This window comes from Crocuta crocuta, unplaced genomic scaffold (genome assembly GCF_008692635.1).
Source record: "Crocuta crocuta isolate KB4526 unplaced genomic scaffold, BGI_CrCroc_1.0 scaffold87, whole genome shotgun sequence".
Classification (NCBI taxonomy): Eukaryota; Metazoa; Chordata; class Mammalia; order Carnivora; family Hyaenidae; genus Crocuta; species Crocuta crocuta.
Window position 1 is genome coordinate 713,014 of NW_027532166.1, and position 18,031 is coordinate 731,044.

An 18,031-nucleotide genomic window follows, 5' to 3' on the forward strand; every position below is an offset into this window, starting at 1 on the left:
GAGCGAGCGAGAGAGAGAGAGAGCAGGGGAGGGTCAGAGAGAGAGGGAGACACAGAATCTGAAACAGGCTCCAGGCTCTAAGCTAGCTTTAGGCACAGAGCCCGACGCGGGGCTTGAACACACGAATGGTGAGATCATGACCTGAGCCGAAGCCAGATGCTTAACTGACTGAGCCACCCAGGCGCCCCACACCTGTAACATTTTAAGTGCACAGTAGCCACATAGGAAGAGGAGCTTCCATATTGGACAGCACAGATTTAGAGGGTCCATACTCCCGAAAGCCTCTTGTGAACAATTCCTTAGGCCAATCTGGTTCCATATTTACTAGGAATGTTGGGTGGGAAGAAAAATTCCCACCAGGGGTGAGACACCAGGTGTGAGACAGATCACAGCTCCCTCAGCCATCATACTGGGTCCAGGTCATCCTTTCTTCTTGCTCCCATTCTGTCACATCCCTAACACAAGTTGCCAGGGGAATGTTCACAACTCACACCACACATTAGGCTGCCCAGGTCTAATGTGAACTCAGACTACTTGATATGATCCCAACCCAACTTCTTGGGCCAACTCCCAAATCCCTGTCTGCACCCCAAATAACCAACTTCGTCCCCACGCCAGCCCTGCACAGCCTCGTGCTTCGTCTTTCCCCAGGCTGCCCCCTTCACACGGAGCACTCCCAAGTCCTGGCTGCCAGATGAACTTCTCTCTGCCTCTCTGCCTTTGGGGTGGATTCGCGGGTCACGCTCCCCAGGAATGCATTTTGGTTCCCAAAGGCTCATATCTTCTAGACCTTCATGCTTAGCGCTCTGCTCCTGGCACAGTCTTTGAGAAGGGTCCAGAGGGGGCTCTGGGTGTGTATCTAAACTGCAGGTGCCCATCCCTCCCCCCAGACCTATGAAGCAGAGAAACCACCCACTACAGATTTTGAGGGAGCTTACAGAGGAGCCTCAGGCTTATTAAGAGCTGCCTTTTTTTTTTTTTTTTTTTAATCAANCCATACTCACTCTTCAAAGAACACAGCCTTCTTTCCCAACTGCTCCTGGCTCTGGCAGAAGCTGAAAATGAGATTCTGGAATCACAAGAAAGAAAATGACAAAGCATTAAATAAAATACTGAGAACGTGAATGAAGTGCTAACAGCCACAAAATTGCTGGCTTCACCAGAGGCGGTGGTGGCATTTTCTCCTGAGCACAGGCAGAGTACAGGTACCTTACGCTGTACAGTTCACCTCATGTTGGTGTTCAGGTCACCTACCCCAATTCAGCAGCCAGCACAAAGGGCAGATCATGCCAGATAATGAGCCAGGCCTAGGAAGGCATGAAGGAGGTAAAAGAGGAAATGTGCAGGGACAGGACAGGGCAGGGAGTGAGCCGATGACTCCTGGACTCCAGTGGGGAGAAAGGCAATGAGCTGGGGGTGGACAGGCACAGTCCAGCGAAACGGGGCTCTGGGACCTACAAATGTAACTAAGACCTCCAAATAAAGACTTAAACTTGCCTTCTCCATTTGGCATTAGGCTCTGCCTAAAAGTTGTACTTAGGAAGGAATGAACCAGCACCTTCTCGCTGGTTCAATTGGTAGAGCATGTAACTCTTGATCTCGGGGCTCTAAGTCCGAGCCCAAGACTGGGTGTAGAATTTGCTTAAAAATTTTTTTAATTAAAAAAAAAAAGAGGGGTGCCTAGCTGGCTCAGTTGGTAGAGCATGCAACTCTTAATCTCAGGCAGGGTTCTGAGTTCAAGCCCCAAGTTGGGTATAGAGCTTACTTAAAAAATAACATAACATAACATAACATAACATAACATAACATAACATAAGAATAAAGAAAAGAATGAGAAGGCGCAGCCAGGGGACAAATGAGGATAATGTTTCTACCAGAGTGGCTGCGAGAAGGGACCCCACAGCTCAAAACAGGGCTGGACAGGGAGAGAAATTGCCAAGGCATGATGGCACAAGAATGAGAAGCCCGGCAAGGGAAGGTAAATTCACAAAACCCCTGAATTATTTCAGAGGAGTCAAAGAGTGAAACCTCAAAAAGTAAAATAAAACCATGGAAATTCTGTAAGACAACCTAAGAACTCTGTTTGAAAATATCTCTGCAGGGAAAGTCTTTCTAAGTAAGATAGAAAATCCAGAGGCCGTAATGAAAAGACTAACACATTCACTGCATAAACACGTTTTAAACGTCCACATGGAAAGAGATATCATGACCAAGATCAAGAACTGTCAATACATAATCAGACACAACAGACTAATTTCCTGAATGTACAAAAGATTCCTAAAAATCAAAACAACAACAAAATCTAATAGGAACATGGGCAAATGATCTGAGTAGATAATTTATCAGAATGTAAATACAAATGACTTTTGAACATATATAAAGATCCTCAAGCTCATTTATAATAAGAGAAATGCAGGTTAAATCGACAAGGTAATAGCAATCTTTATTTTTTAAAGTGGTGTCTTTTTTCTTTTTTTTAAGTTTACTTATTTATTTTGAGAGACAGCGCACAAGGGCGGGCAGAGAGAGAGGGAGAGAGAATCCCAAGCAGGTTCCATACTGTCAGCACAGAGCCTGATGCCAGGCTTGAAATCACAAGTTGTGAGATTATGACCTGATTCAAACCGACTGAGCCACCCGGACTCCTTGACAATAGCAATCTTTATTTATCATACCAGTAAATAACAAAGTTTAGTAACAGTCTGTGTTGCAGAGGCTGTGAGGAAATAGATGCTTTATACAATGCACCAACTTATATTCCCATCACCAAACTATGCATAGCGATTTGGTAAGAATCTACGACATTATAAAATGCACATAACTTCAACCTAAGAATCTCACTTTCCAAGAGTTTATGTTTATACCTAATGTATAAAGTCATGTTTGTGCAAGTTTACGTGTCACTGTAGAATTTATCATGGCAAAAGATTGGAATTAACTCATGTCCACTTATAAGGCACCTGTTAAGTAAGCAATGATACAGTTTTATAAAGAAGTATTATGTATAGCCGTTAATACAAATAAAATTAAACATAAACCATTAAGATAATGAGGCAGTTCTATTTATCTTTATGAGTAATGACCTCCAAGGTTCATTGTTTTTTTTAAAGATTTTAAAAAACTAATTTATTTTGAGAGAGAGAGAGGGAGAGAGAGCACAAGCAGGGGAGGGGCAGAGAGAGAAGGAGAGAGAGAATCCCAAGCAGGCTCTACAGTCAGCAAAGAGCCCAATGCAGGGCTTGATCTCACGAACTGTGACCTGAGCTAAAACCAAGAGTTAGACACACCCACTGAGTCACCAGGGCACCCCCAAGGTTGTTAACTCAACAACAACAACAAAACAACAACAACAAACAGTAGGGAGTGGATAGAATAACATCTCTTGCAGTAAAGGAGTGAGAAAGACAGAAAGAGAGGAGAGGGAGGGAGAAGGATATACAGGAAACTGGTTATCATGGCTGCATCTCGTTTCCACCTTTTGTTTTAGAGACAGAGAAGGAGCAGAAGAAGAGAGGGAGAGAGGAAGAGGGGGAGAGAGAATCTCAAGCAGGCTCCATGCCCAGCGGTGGAGCGCGACATGAGGCTTGATACCATGGCCCAGGAGCACGACCTGAGTGGAAATCAAGAGTCAGATGCTGAACTGACTGAGCCACCCAGGCAGCTCCCCATTATAATCTTTTGAATTACTACCATGTGCACGTGTAAGGTTTTCTCTATTTAATTACGAAATACAAAATATAATATAAAGTCCTCAAATAGAATGGTTTATCCTGTATTGTCCAATACAGTTGCCGCTAGCCACATGTGGCTGTTTAAACTGATCAAAATTAAATAAAATGTAACATCCAGTTCCTCTGCTGCAAGAGTCACACTTCACATGCATAAGAGCTACATGTAGCTAGTGGCCACCATCCTTGACAGTGAGCATAGAGAACACTTTGATTACCACGAAAAGTTCTTCTGGCCAGTTCTGGACTCTGTGCTAATCAAAAAGGCCCATGAGAGGGGTGTATGGGTGGTGGCTCAGTTGGTTAAGCATCCGACTTTGGCTCAGGTCATGAACTCACAGTTCGTAAGCTCGAGCCCTGCTCTGGGTGAGCTTGAGCCCCACTCTGGGCTCCATACTCTCTCTCCCTCTCTATCTGAGCCTTCTGGGATTCTCTTTCTCTCTCTCTGCTCCTCACTCACTCTCACTCTCTATCTCTCTCATAAATAAATAAATAAATAAATAAATAAATAAGACAGATATAGTTCAATTTATTTTTTTAAAAAGGCCCATAAGAGAGAGAGAGCGCGCGCGCATGCGACCAAACCTTAATTGTTTCGCATGATAAGGGAAGAAATAAATTTGAATATGAAGGCCATTAGCCTGTACATCTCTCTCTCTCTCCACAAGCTACACAGGCTGCCTACTAAGATAACACAGACTGAGAGAGTTCCTGCTTGTGTGACCATCCAAAGGTTAAGTCAGTTTGACAGAACTTCAGTCCTCATTGACCAAAGTCCAGCATTCTAATAGACAAAAGATAAGGATTTCCATTCTGGAACCATACATGTGCATACGCCGGAAATGCCGATCTCCTAGGTGGCTCTGGGAGAGGTATTGATAAGAAGATAACTCTGTCTCACTTGGTTCCAAACTGCTAGCAACTGGTTCCCCCTGGGGATTCTGGGTCCAGAACCGGCCAAGCCCACAGCTCCTTCCTCTGCTTCTACCACCCAAGGCAGCTCTGTGGGTAAGGAAATCCAGCCTAGCCTGTCCTGTGGGCAGGGAATCAGAGGACCAGATGATCCTGCTACCTGACTGCCTGGAGAAGGGGCACAGCCAGTGTGGGGAAAGTCGCACAATTCAATCAGGAGCTCTGCTGGAAGCGAAGTAGCTCATGCGTCTTGCAGCTGGCTTCTAAAAAATTGTATTGGTCAAGAAACAAGCAGTAAAATATGCAACATGTGCCCTGACCTAGCCTAGCTAGCACCTTCAAAACATCAGCCTTTAGGGTTAAGATGTAGACTACGGTGATAGTCTGAAATAACCGCCTCCCTAAAATCATGTTTAAAGCAAGAAAACCCAGGGGTGCCCAGGTGGCTCAGCAGCTTAAGCATCTGACTTTGGCTCAGGTCATGATCTCACGGTTGTGGGTTCAAGCCCTGTGTGGAGCTTTGTGGTGACAGCTCAGAGCCTGGAGCCTGCTTCAAATTCTGTGTCTCCTTCTCTCTCTCTCTCTGCCCCTCCCCCACTCATGTTCTGTTTCTCAAAAATGAATAAACGTTAACATTTTTTTTTCTAAAACAAGAAAACCCTACAGAAGTACAAGCCAGTCTGAATAACAGAAGAGCCAAAGTCACTTGACCTTTGATCTCCAAAGACCCCAAAGTCTCCAGGCTCTCGGGGAGCCCAGAACAAGTTTTTATTCCAGCACTTCTCTTACAGATTAGTGCAAATGCATGCACTAATCAGGCGAGGTCACCTCTCAAAGGGAAAGTGCTAGAAAGAGCACCGCTTAAGTGACTATCTTCCACATGACTGAAAAGAATTAAAATAGCCTTCTATACGGGTATGCAATAGCAGAGGGCCTAAAATAGAACCTCAGCACCCCCAAAAACACATTCTCCCATTGCCGAATCTGTGTTTCGAAATAAAAGGAAAAAGCATGGAGATGAAAGAGGGTTTTGTCATTTCTAAAGGAGGTGACGTTGGTCTACAGCATTTTCTAACTGCAGGAACAGTCACAGTTCCACAAAAAGGAGCCCTGTTGTCAACACCCGGGAGGTTTTTGGTTTTTTGTTGTTTTTTTTTTTTAATCAGGACAAGATTTCTGGCTCCCAGCAGAGGCCCAGCATTCAGGGGCCTTTGTGAGCTGGTCCCCCACCTTCTTTCCAGCCATAATCTCCTCCCAAAGGACATCTCTGCAACCCAGGAGAATCAGCATCAGAAAAAGGGACATGTTGTGAAACCACACAGGAGAGTTCACAGTTAAGAGAAAAACAGTTCTGTTTAGAACTTAATCCACATGGGGAAAAAAAAAAACCCAAAAATCAAATGTATTGTAAAAGCGATAGTAAATACTAAACAAAATTAGGTCATAACAAATCCTGTGCCAATTCTTAGCACAAAGAATAAATCTCACGTGGATTGTTTTAGAGCCTGGTAAATCTGTCCAGTTAACATTTGGTGATCAGTGCTATCACAGAAAAGGACATTTCTGCAAACATTCCCAACTGATCTCTCAAGGGCTTAATTCTTCGATTTTCAAGCCTCTTTCGCCTTTTCTTCATCAGGTCTCACTCTGCCAGAGTCGCATCTATTACTGCCTTGACGTGTCATTCCAGCAGCTCTCCAACATCGCTCACTTTCATCTCATGAAGTCCTGCCTATCTCACAAGAGTTTGTCCTGTACGTTATCTGCAAAACATCCTACGAGCTGGGAGAGACAGATGACCAAGATGTGGACGCTCCCGGAGCCTGGCTGGACACCAGGCTTGAAAACAGAGGGAGGGGTGACGCAGTGGGGGCTTAGTTTGTACGTGGCAAGTTCGTTACTGAGTATTTTCCTACTCTGATGAAAAGCAGGAAAACCTGGAAACTCTATGACTTGGAAACTGCGGGGAATCAGATACCAGAGAAGCTGACCCTCCGGATGACTGCACCTCAACTGGTTTTTTAGTTTTCTCTATTTCCCCCAAGTCTGAGAGACTTCCCAGTGACTTACCCCCGATCTTTTCCTTCACGAATCTTTCTGGCAGAGCTAGGAGTTATCTCCTTCAGTGTACCTTCCCTCAGCCCCCCAGTCATTAGGAACTTCCACGCCTCAGTTATTTTGAAGGTAACTTGTCTCTTGTGGCCCTGGGGATGTGAGCCTTTGATCACAGTGCCCATAAGAACACTCGCTATGCCCTCCACTAGGCTGCAAGTCTCCCACGCAAGTCTTCCTACATCTGTGCACCTTGCCACAGCACTTCAGGACACACTGGGCCTTGCCCGTGGTGGGCACTCCATAAATAATGATAACCCAGGAGGTCATAAATCAACAGGGCTGTCCACCACTGCCACCGCAGGCCACTCTTTCACTCTGTTCCTCATGGTCACCTTCAAAATGAACAGTCTTCACAGTGCTGACTTTTAGAAGCCTTTCCCAGATGGGAGTCTTAACCTCTCAGAGAGGCTAAGCAAGCTGTCCAGTGTCACACAGCTCTTTCTCTGCCTCCAACTCACTCCACCAGTGGCTCACCGTGGCCCTTGGCAAGATTTACAAGTGTCACCCTCTCCTATCACACACACCCCTTTCCTCTGAATGAGCTGCAATCCCTGACATGTGATGCTCTTTCACATCTCCGCGGCTTTGGCACACATGATACTCTCTCCCCCCAATGCCTTTTCTCCCTCCTGCCCGGTGAGCTCCAGCTCATCCTACAAGTCCTGGATGGGAAGCACAGCCCCAGTCTGTAAATGCTCCCTGGAGAATTCAGTTCTGCAGTTCTACAGCCTGGGTTCAAATCTCTGCTCTGCCACTGACCAGCTGTGTGACCCTGGCAAGTCACCTAACCTCTGACAGCCTCTGAGAAAGGACAAGACGAGACGAAGCGCAGAGACTGCTCCAAGCAGTGACTGGCAGATACCAAGTGCTCACTCTGCACAGCTGTGGGGGGAGACCCTGCCTGCCCTCCCAGGCCCGGGGAGGCAGCCCAGCCACACCGCCATCCCCTCCAGTGCCGCCGTGGCTGCGGGGGCTGCTCGGATGCTGGTGTCAGTGGGCACATCTGTGCTGCTGTCTTTAAACTCCCAGAGTCCAGCCCCTTGCTCCGTTCCCAAATTTCATCACAGACGAGGCTTGAATCTTGTTTGGGGTATATCACAAGGCAAACATCCAATGCCAACAGCCACAGAGCCACAGTTTCTGGAAAACAGCCCAAGGCAATGGCTGCTATTACTTTAGATAATTACTTCACCCAAAAGAAGAGGATCCCAACCCCCCGCAGTGTAAGGACCGCTCCCCATATCGCCTGCAGACTGCCCTGTGCCCCTGAATCAGCAGTTTCCTTGGTGCAGCCCCAAACGCATCCAACTATAGGCTGTGACACCCTACTTGGCTTCTGGGATCGGAAAGCCTGGAATATGATCCAGAGGGTTTCCAAGGGCCCAGTTTAGGAGAATATCTTGATCTTCTTTCAAGAGACAACTACATCCAAGGTCAGACAGGACTTTGGTTTGCAAAAAATTGTGTCTAGATCAGGGTTTCTCAGCTGTAGCACAACTGGGCCAGCTAGTTCTTTGTGGTGGGAGGCTGTCCTATGTATTGTACGATATTTAGCAGAATCTGGGACCTTTACCCACTCAATGACACCCCTAAGTCGTGACAAGCAAAAATGTCTCCAGACGCTATCGAATGCACCTTTGGGGGAAAGCTATCCTCACCCGAGAGTCCTTCTGGAGGAAGTGAACCCACCAACCTCCAACCCTGGATTTATTGCTGAATAAATGTCAACAAGGAACATTCTTAGCCACGCGCTATATCTGCCTCGAAACAGCATCTTCCAGTCCTCAAGGAATTTTTTCTTTTAAGTTCACAGTCTTGAAGGCAGTTGTTCTCGACCCTGGCTGCATAGACTCCCCCCAGAGAGCATTTTAAAAGTATAGATTCTGGGAAGCCACCCCCAGCGATTCAGATTCACTGGCCTGGGGCAGAGACTGGACATGGGTGTTTTAAAAATACTCCCTAGGCGAGGGCGCCTTGGTCGCTAAGTGTCCCACTCTCGATTTCAGCTCAGGTCATGATCTCATGATCGTGAGATCAAGTCCTACTTCAAGCTGATTGGAATTTTCTCTCTCTCCCTGTCTCTCTGCCCCCCACCCCCCTTTGCTCCTGTGTGCATGAGCTCTCCCTCCTCTCTCTCTCTCAAAATAAAATAAAAACATTTAAAATTCCCTAGGCCATTCTCACATGCAGCCAGGATGGAGAAACACTGCTGGCAGACATTTCATTTGATTCTATCTTCTCCCCAATCCTTTGAATCCGGCAGTGTTAAAAGCCAGTGAACCAGAAAGTGAAAATGAGGCTAAGGGGATTTAAGTAACATCCTAATTCTTGACAATCCCCGGCGCATTCCATTTCTTGGTCTGCAGACTACTTGCTGGAAAGAATGGAACTTAACCCTGTTTGCCGATGGCCTTTCTGATCGAAACAGTGCCATCCCATAAAACTTTCTGGGAAGGTAGACATGTTCTCTATCTGCTCTACCTAATACAGTTGCTACTGAGCACTTGAAATATGGCTAGTGTGACTTAAGAAGAGAATTTTTTAAGTTATTGAATTTGAATTTGATAGCCACCATGTTGACAGTACAAAAAATATTTATGTCCCTATAGCGTCACAGAAAGTCCCAGAGCCTGCTAAGTGCCACAGAACCATGAAAATTTACAAAAATGTATGCCTTAAAATATCTAAATGTAACAGTCTTGAACTTATCAAATGAGATCCTAATTTATCCCAATAATCAAATTAGAAGACATTTTAAAATGTTTTTCAACCTGCAGAGCTGGCTGTCCAGCATATTCCAAACACTTAGCTTTGAGGGAGGCATTCCTGGCCCTTTGCTTTTGAACACTCATCACTGTAAAAATTGACCTAGTCACCGAATCAACCAGGCATTGGTAAAGAATGTGACCGGTAGGGAAGCTGATTTCTACTCTGAGCTGCTTACAAGCTTACTAGGAAAAAACACTCACTCCTGTTTTCCTTCCCTCCAAATCCAAAGGTTTGATTCAAACCTTTTGCCCCTAAGATAAGCCTGAACCAACACACAGTACAAACCCATGTCACCTCTAAGAACAAGCGTTTTATCCTCCTATCAGTAGTTTCACAATTACTTACAACTGCATGAACTGTATTCACACATTCATTCACTTTAGATATGTGCAGCTTCACAGAACTCAAAGCTCCTAGATTTTTAAAGCTAAAAAACAGAAAAGGTGATTCTTTCGGCCAAGGCAATGGATGGTGTAGCGTCGAAGAAAGCTTCACAGACCTTTCTGAGCACACACACAAAATGCTGATCTCAGGGTGCCTGGCTGGCTCAGTCGGTAGAGTATGTGACTCTTGATCCTGGGGTTGTGGGCTCAAGCCCCATACTGGGTGTAGAGATTACTTGAAAATTAAAATCTTTAAAAAAAAAATGCTTCCCTCTTCTTGGCTGGGACTCCTCTGGCCCACCTCTAAGCAGAGTCCATATGAGCCATTCAGTAATGATTGCATATATTTCCAGTAATTCAAAATGGTAGCCAACACTTCCTCACTCTTAGTAACAGCTGATGCTTACTGATGGCTTACCACATGCTGGGCCTTGCGCTTTATCTAAATCTTACCATTGCCTTCTGAAGCAGGTGCCATTACCGGAGGCTAAGACTCAGCAAGGTTAGGTAATAGGCCCATGGCCACACAGGGAGCAGTGGTAGCAGTGGGATTCTGACCCAAGTCTTTCTGATTCTCTGGTGGTAATCCTCTGGGTCATGAACAAAAACAAACCTGTAATTATAATGTTGGGTACCATGCTGAACCATTCTCCCTGGGACCAGGCTTTAGCTTAGTGAAGGGAGTTTGGAATTGCAGGGTTCAGAAATTCTGAGTTTATCCTTACTTTGGAAACCATGCCATACTCCCCCCTTCCCCCAGCCCAGGGACCTTTCTTTCTTTCTCTCTCTCTCTCTCCCCTTTTATCCTAAGGCTTCACCAGGCAGATGGGAAAAAGGGTCTTCAGGAACGCTTCTGATCGATCCCTCCCACATAGCTGCCCCAGAGAGCATAGGCAGACACATGTAGACAGCACTTTCCAAATGCCATCATGAGGATGGAAGGCAGTGGGATCCCAGTTATAAGATCCCAGGGGAGAAAGGACTCACTTTCAGCTGGAGGCTGGGGAGGAATCAGGGGTGTGTTCCTGAAGGAGACCTGCTAAGCTGGAGCTACGGTAAGATTTAGACTTCAGAGATTCCAGGGAGAGCACTCCCAGAGGAGGGAAGAGCCTAAGCAAAGGCAGCAGGTCACCTGCCGGGGTTACAGCACAGGAGGCAGGGGCGGGGGAGGGAGGGGGATCAGGATACAAAGAGGTGAGGGAACAGAATCTCCAGGGGCCTGGGCTGATGGGCTGGGGCCCTACTGGGAGCCCAGGAAGTAACAGCTGACACCATCCCAGGCCACGTTTAGCATCCCAGCCCTGGTACTTCTTAGCTGTGTGGCCTCTAGCACGTCCATTCTCTCTGGGCCTCAGTCTCTTTGAGGAGGACACAGGAACCCTCACTGGTCTGAGAAACCACTTTTAGAAACATAAATTGGTGCTAAGAACATAGGTTATTAATTTCTCTTATTTCTAACATCTTATATTATAAAAATGTTGATAAGACTTTATTAGTTACAATTGAGTAAAAAATAAGTCTCGTGGTTTAGAATGGGGACTTTGAGGTCAGATTCACTGTGCCCTGGGAAAGGGGGCACATTCTTTTTCTGAGAAATGGGCATAACATTGGTACTTACCTCTCAGAGCTGTTGGGAGAAGTAAGGCAGGTAATCCTCTAAAGATGTTTAGCACAGGGTCTAGTAGCCAGTACCTATTCTGTGTCAGCTAATACTTAGAATAACTTAATTCCCAGCCAGGGAGGGCTAGCCATTAGGGTTTTCTGAACAGGTGAAAGGTGAGGCAAATGCTGGCCTCCCACACAAGTTGAAACTTCTTTTTTTAAATGTTTTTTTAATTTTATTTCTGAGAGACAGAGAAAGACAGCGTGAGCAGGGGAGGGGCAGCGAGAGAGAGAGGGAGACACAAAATTCGAAGCAGGCTCCAAGCTCTGAGGTTTCGGCACAGAGCCCGACGCGGGGCTCAAACCCACGAACTGCGAGATCATGACCTGAGCCGAAGTCGGACGCTTAACCGACTGAGTCCCCCAGGCGCCCCTCAAGTTGAAACTTCTTTTTTTAAATGTTTTTTTAATTTTATTTCTGAGAGACAGAGAAAGACAGCGTGAGCAGGGGAGGGGCAGAGAGAGAGAGAGGGAGACACAAAATTCGAAGCAGGCTCCAAGCTCTGAGGTTTCGGCACAGAGCCCGACGCGGGGCTCAAACCCACGAACTGCGAGATCATGACCTGAGCCGAAGTCGGACGCTTAACCGACTGAGTCCCCCAGGCGCCCCTCAAGTTGAAACTTCTTAATCAACCAAACCTTGGAGCACACACAGGGCTCAAGGTACATATCCCTGGACGCACAGCCTCTAGACCCTCTGGTACCCTCTCTCCCGCTTCCTATCTCACTCTTGGCAACTTGGCCTCCTCCACTCGTCTGCATGTGCTCTGCCCTGCAGGCTGCGTTACACAATCCGAATTTCCTGAGCTGCCAGAAAGCCCGTGAAAGTGTAGGCGGGGGCTGCTGGGGGTTCCCGGGCGGCGCCGGGCTGTTGGGGTGGCTGGACCAGCATCATGACTCAAGGGCTGCCGGGAGGGAGGGCATGAGGCTGGGGCAGTGGGGGTGGGCTGAGGNGTGCCATTAGCTGGGGGGGCGCGCTGCAGCCCTTCCTCAGGAAGTGGGGCGAACGGGGGTGCAGGAGCCTCCAAAGCATCCAGACCCCCAGAGGGACGCACAAGGACTGGCCCCGGAGCCACCTTGTCCCTGGGCTTAGGGCTGCAGGCAGCCGGGAAAGTGGGAGCATCTGGGATTCGGGGAACGTCAAACCTACCCAGGCACTGGAGGGGGGCGTGCAGGGGCTAATGCCCGAGCAGGGGAACCGAGCAGGCACGGGGGTGCGGGTCGCCGACCCACTTCGCCCGGTGCGCCGCTCGCGCGGCGGCCAGGCAGCCTAGCCTCGAGAAGTGGAGGGGCCAGGTCACGGGGCCGGGGCGGGGAGCCTCCGGCCCCCCCCACCCCACCCCAGATGCCCACCTCCCCCCCGNGCAAGTTAGTGGCTTCCACAGCCCGCCTTCGGCAACCTGTCGCCAAGTACGCAAGAGCCCAGGCCCGAGGGCCACTGCCTCTGGCGTTCTGGGCGCCGCGCCGAGTGCCGAGGGTAGAACCCGGCCGCCCTGCCCCTAAAGAGCTCGCTTAGGGCCCGGGAGCCGCAATTCCACAAGGCACCGCCAGGGTTCGTCGAGGCGTTGTTTCATTTACTGAGCAGCTACTATGTGCCTGGTGCTGCCGGGCCTGTGGCGCCAAAGCGACTCTGGCTGCATCTCTGCCCCCCAAAGGGCTCAGAAGGACAGGCACAGGCTCATAGGCAAGCCAAGCAGCACTGCCCTACACATGCTGTCTCATAGAATACTATACGGTAGGCATTGTGATTGGCTTCCTTTCTCAGAAGAAAGGTGAGGCACTTGCCCATTGGTTCAGCCCATAAAGGACAGAATTGGGAATTCAAACCCTGCACCCGGTACCCGGTTCCAAAGCTGAGGGCCGGGGTGTGGGGGGGAGGGTGTGCGGACGCAAAATAGCAGTTTTGGAAAGGCTTTTAGCCACTGTTGGTTAAAGCCCCACNTCCATTAAATTCAAAGGGTGTTGTTATCTATCACAAAGCCTGGATTTTCGAGCATCTGGCCTCAGTTTAATCTCTCCAGCCTCATCTAGTATTCTGAGGGTGCCCAGGCTGAATTCTACCACTTTGGCCTTTGAATGGGCCGTTCCCTCCACCAAGAACTCTTCCTTTTCTTCTTGGCCTGACTACTTCCTCTTGGTCTATACCTCAATTTATTATTTTTTTTCTATGCCTCAGTTTAAATGTCATTTCCCCCAGCAAGCCTTCCTATAACTCTCCTTTGGGCCCACACTGCATTAATGACTTCTTCCATCAAAGTGTTTATTCATTCATATAATAGCATCTTATTGAGCACTTACTATGTGCTGAGCACCGTGGGGGTGGGGATTGGTAACTTCTGCTGCCCTGAATGAAGGCTTCCTTGTTTGCCTCTTGCTCCAGACCTAGGTGGGACCAGTGCGCAGCAGGACTCTCTTGGTATTTAACTCAACCACAAAGGCAGCCTCCCTCTTGCCAAACCCCCCAGACTGGCAGAACCTGGTTGAGTTGGGCAGGTCTTGGGTTTTAAGAATGGGTCATGGACAAAAAGCTTCAGAGATGTGGCAGAGGAACATCTCTGAGGCCACTGGTGACTGCCGGGTAAAATCTGCCTCTGTTAGGGCTGCTGGAATCCATCCAGAGTTAGAGACAATCTCCCTGGCTTGGACTGAAGCATCTTCCTCCAAGATGTTGGCCACCTCATCATTCAGATTTCAAGAGTTGCATTCAACATGCTTCATGGAATTGTTCTCAGAGCTTCAGGGACAATGTATTTATCAGAGAGCAAGTTGTCCAGGATTCCCATGGATCATGATTAATCAATATGGTGATTTGGAAGACCTATTTGAAGAAATTAATCAGAAGGCAACAGAGTGATATGACATGAAAAATATGAAAACAAGATATTACAAAATATACAGAACAGACTGAGCAGATCTAAAATCCATTTAAGCAGCATCAAAGGAGAGAAGAAAGGAGAGGCCATATTTGAGGTGGTAAAGGGTGAGAATTTCCAGAGCAGAAAAAAGATAGAAATTCACAGGTTTAGGAAGCATAACATATCCTAAGCAGGATTACTAAGAGGAAATCCACACCAAGAGACATTGTAGTGAAACTGCAGGATCCTAAAAAACAAAGGGGCACCTGGCTAACTCAGTAGGTGGAACATGCGATTCTTGGTCTCAGGGTTGTGAGTTCGAGCCCAATGATGGGTGATACTTAAAAATAAAATCTTTTTAAAAATAATTTATTGGGGCGCCTGGGTGGCTCAGCTGGTTAAGCATCTGACTTCGGCCCAGGTCATGATCTCATCATTTGTGAGTTCGAGCCCCACATTGGGCTCTGTGCTGACAGCTCAGAGCCTAGAGCCTGCTTCAGATTGTGTGTCTCCCCCTCTCTCTGCCCCTCCCCTGCATGTGCCCTGTCTGTCTCTCTCTCTCTCAAAAATAAATAAACATCAAAAATAATTTATTCATCCATTTTGAGAGAGAATGTGTGCACATGTGAGTGCATGAGAGCAGAGGAGGAGCAGAGAGAGAGGAGAGAGACTCCCAAGCTGGCTCCACACTGTCAGTCTGCTCTATCAGCACAGAGCCCGATGTGGGGCTCAAACCCACAAACCTGAGATCATGACCTGAGCCGAAATTAAGGGTCAGTTAAGTGTCCAGATTCCTGATTTTGGCTCAGGTCACGATCTCCCAGTCATGAGACCAACCTTGCATTGGGCTCCATGCTGAGCATGGAGCCTGCTTGGGATTCTCTCTCTCCCTCCCCAACTTACATTCTCTCTCTCTTAAAATAAATAAACATTAAGAAATAAAAATCTTTAAAAAATAAAAATAAATAAAAATAAAAACAAATCAAAGATCTTAAGAGCAGCTAGAGATAAAAAAGACAGCTTATTCCCCAGAGAAGTTATTAGATCGCCAGCAGATTTCTGAATGGCAACATAGGAAGCTAAAAGTTGTTGAATAATATCTCCAAAGACCTGAGAATTGGATCCTTAGCCTTTCAGGATGAGGGTTAAATACAGATAAAAGTGAATTTACAACTGGAAGACCTGACTAACTGAATTTTTAAGATATGCCTCAGAAAGAAGAAAAAAATGACCCCATTAAGAGCTGAAATGAAAGAAGGCATGCTGAGTGAAGAAATTGGTAAATAAAGTGAATCTAAACAAAATTGTCAGTACAAAACAATAATGATGACAATAATAGTACCTAATTCATAGTTTTTTTTTTTCTTATTTTTTAGAGAGAGAAAGAGAAAGGAAGAGGGGTGGGGGGGGGAGAGAGAGAGAGAGAAAATCCCAAGTAGGCAGAACACTCAGGGCAGAGCCTCACACAGGGCTCAATCCCATGACCCTGCGATCATGACCTGAGCTGAAATCAAGAGCCGGATACTCAACCAACTGACCCACCTTGGCTCCCCCATAATCTGTAGGTTTAAACAAGGTCAGAACTAAAATAAGAGACAGCAAAAAATTAGGAACGAGGTGGTAACAAAATAAAGTGTTCCAGTGCCTTTGCATCTGTGTGGGAAGGGAATTAAAATAGTAACTTTGGCTTTTGTTAATTACATACGGTACAATGTCAGTGGTATTCACTAAAATAATATAAATAACATGTATAACTTTCAAACCAGCAGAAGGGGGGGAATTACATAAACAAATGTCAATCAACCCAAGGAATTGTAGAAAAAGTGAGACTCCTCCCCCCAGAAAAAGTAATTAAAAAAATAAGTCCAGATTAACTAATAATTATAGTAAATTAACTAAACTCATCAGTTAAAAGTCAGCAATGGTCAACTTGGATGTTACAAAAATCCAGGAGGCCCTGTTTCAAGAGGCACTCCAAAAGTATAGAAATTTGGAAAGGTTAAAAGTAAATGTGTGGAAAATGATATGCCTCACAAATAGTATCCAAAAGAAAGCTGGTGTAGCTATGTTAATATTAGATAACAGACTAACAAAAATCAATAAGGATGGAAAGTATCACTACATAATGATAACAAATTTGGTTCACCAGCAAATTATATCAGTTGTCAATTATAGAAAACATGAATCTTATAATTATTAGAGAAACTGGTGATATATTTAGTCAAAGGAAAACATAAAGCCTGATGATTCTAGAAGCAAGTCTAAACCTTCAAAAAATATATCATAAGCCCTTCTGGAAATAGAAAATAGAAAAAGAGAGAACACATCCCAGCTCACTCATTGTACCAGTCTAAATTCCATACCAAACAAGATCAGACTAATATGATTCCTAAATCACACGAAAACATAGAAGTAAAAATCCTAAATAAAACATTAGCAAATTGAGTCCAGCAATATATAAAAGGAATGATGTATCATTACCAGGAAAGCCAGGATAATTTAACATTAGGAAATCTATTCCTGTAGGAGCTAGAAGATCATCCCAACAGTTGCAAAATTTTAAAATTCAGCAGTCTCTCTTGGTAATAACTTGTAGGAAACTAGGAAGAGAACTTCCTCAATCAGGTTAAAAGGCAGCCACCAAAACCAAAAACCTACAGCAATTATCACTCTTAATAATGAAAAGTTAGAAGTGCTTCCTTCAAAATCAGAAGTGGTTCCAATCCAAATCTCAACAGGACTTTTCAAGGAAGATGCTGAGCTGATTCTAAGATTCATATGGAAGAGCAAAGGTGCAAGAAAAGCAAAAATATTCTTAATGAAGAAGAAAAATTAGATATCAAGGCTTATTATAAAAGTATAGTTATTAGGACAGTGTATATTCATATAGGGATAGATAAAAACACCAATGAAACACAATAATAGAAATCACAGAAACAGAGATGCCTTGGTGTGTCAGTGGTTAAGCGTCTGACTCTTGATCTCAGCTCAGGTCTTGATCTCACAGCCTGTCGTTGGGCATGAAACCCACTTAAAAAAGAAATCAGATATAGACCCACACACATAAGGAAACTTGGCTTATGAGGGAGGTGACATTTCAAATCACCGGGGAAAGGAGGACAGTTCAATAAAACTGCTAGGACAATGGATTATTCATATAGAAAAACATGGAATTTAACAACCCACCCCTCTCCAAATTAATTCAAGATAGATTAAAGACTTTAATATAAGAAAAACTAAACTTTTAGAAGGACAACATAGGAGAATATCTTCAGGGTCTTGCCAACACTTGGAACCATCAGACAGACAGCTTCTAATGTCTGGAGGGATATCTCATTGTGATCTTAAACTTCACATCTATCATTAGTGGGCGTGAGCAATTGTCCATATACTTATTTGCCATCGTGTTTCTGTGTCTGTGAAATATCTGCCTGTGTCATTTCCCCATCTTTCTAATTGTCTATTAATGGTTTGTAGTTATACGTCCTGCAAAGATCTTCTCCCAGTTTGTGGCTTATCTCTTTACTTTCTTTAGTGCTTTTGGACAAACATTAATTTAGTCAAATTATCCTCTGTGTTTAGCGCTTTTTATGTCCTGTTTAAAAAA

General features: G+C 45.7%; 1 protein-coding gene across 1 annotated transcript in view; it reads right to left on the reverse strand.

The window, feature by feature from the left end:
- ABHD6 (abhydrolase domain containing 6, acylglycerol lipase) overlaps positions 1 to 1,072 on the reverse strand; it is a 37,538-nt gene extending 36,466 nt beyond the window's left edge. Inside the window, exon 1 of the mRNA XM_077776685.1 lies at positions 1,005 to 1,072. The gene's annotated coding sequence lies outside the window, so the exon portion shown is untranslated. The remainder of the gene's footprint in view (positions 1 to 1,004) is intronic.
- Between the last annotated feature and the right edge of the window lie 16,959 nt (positions 1,073 to 18,031).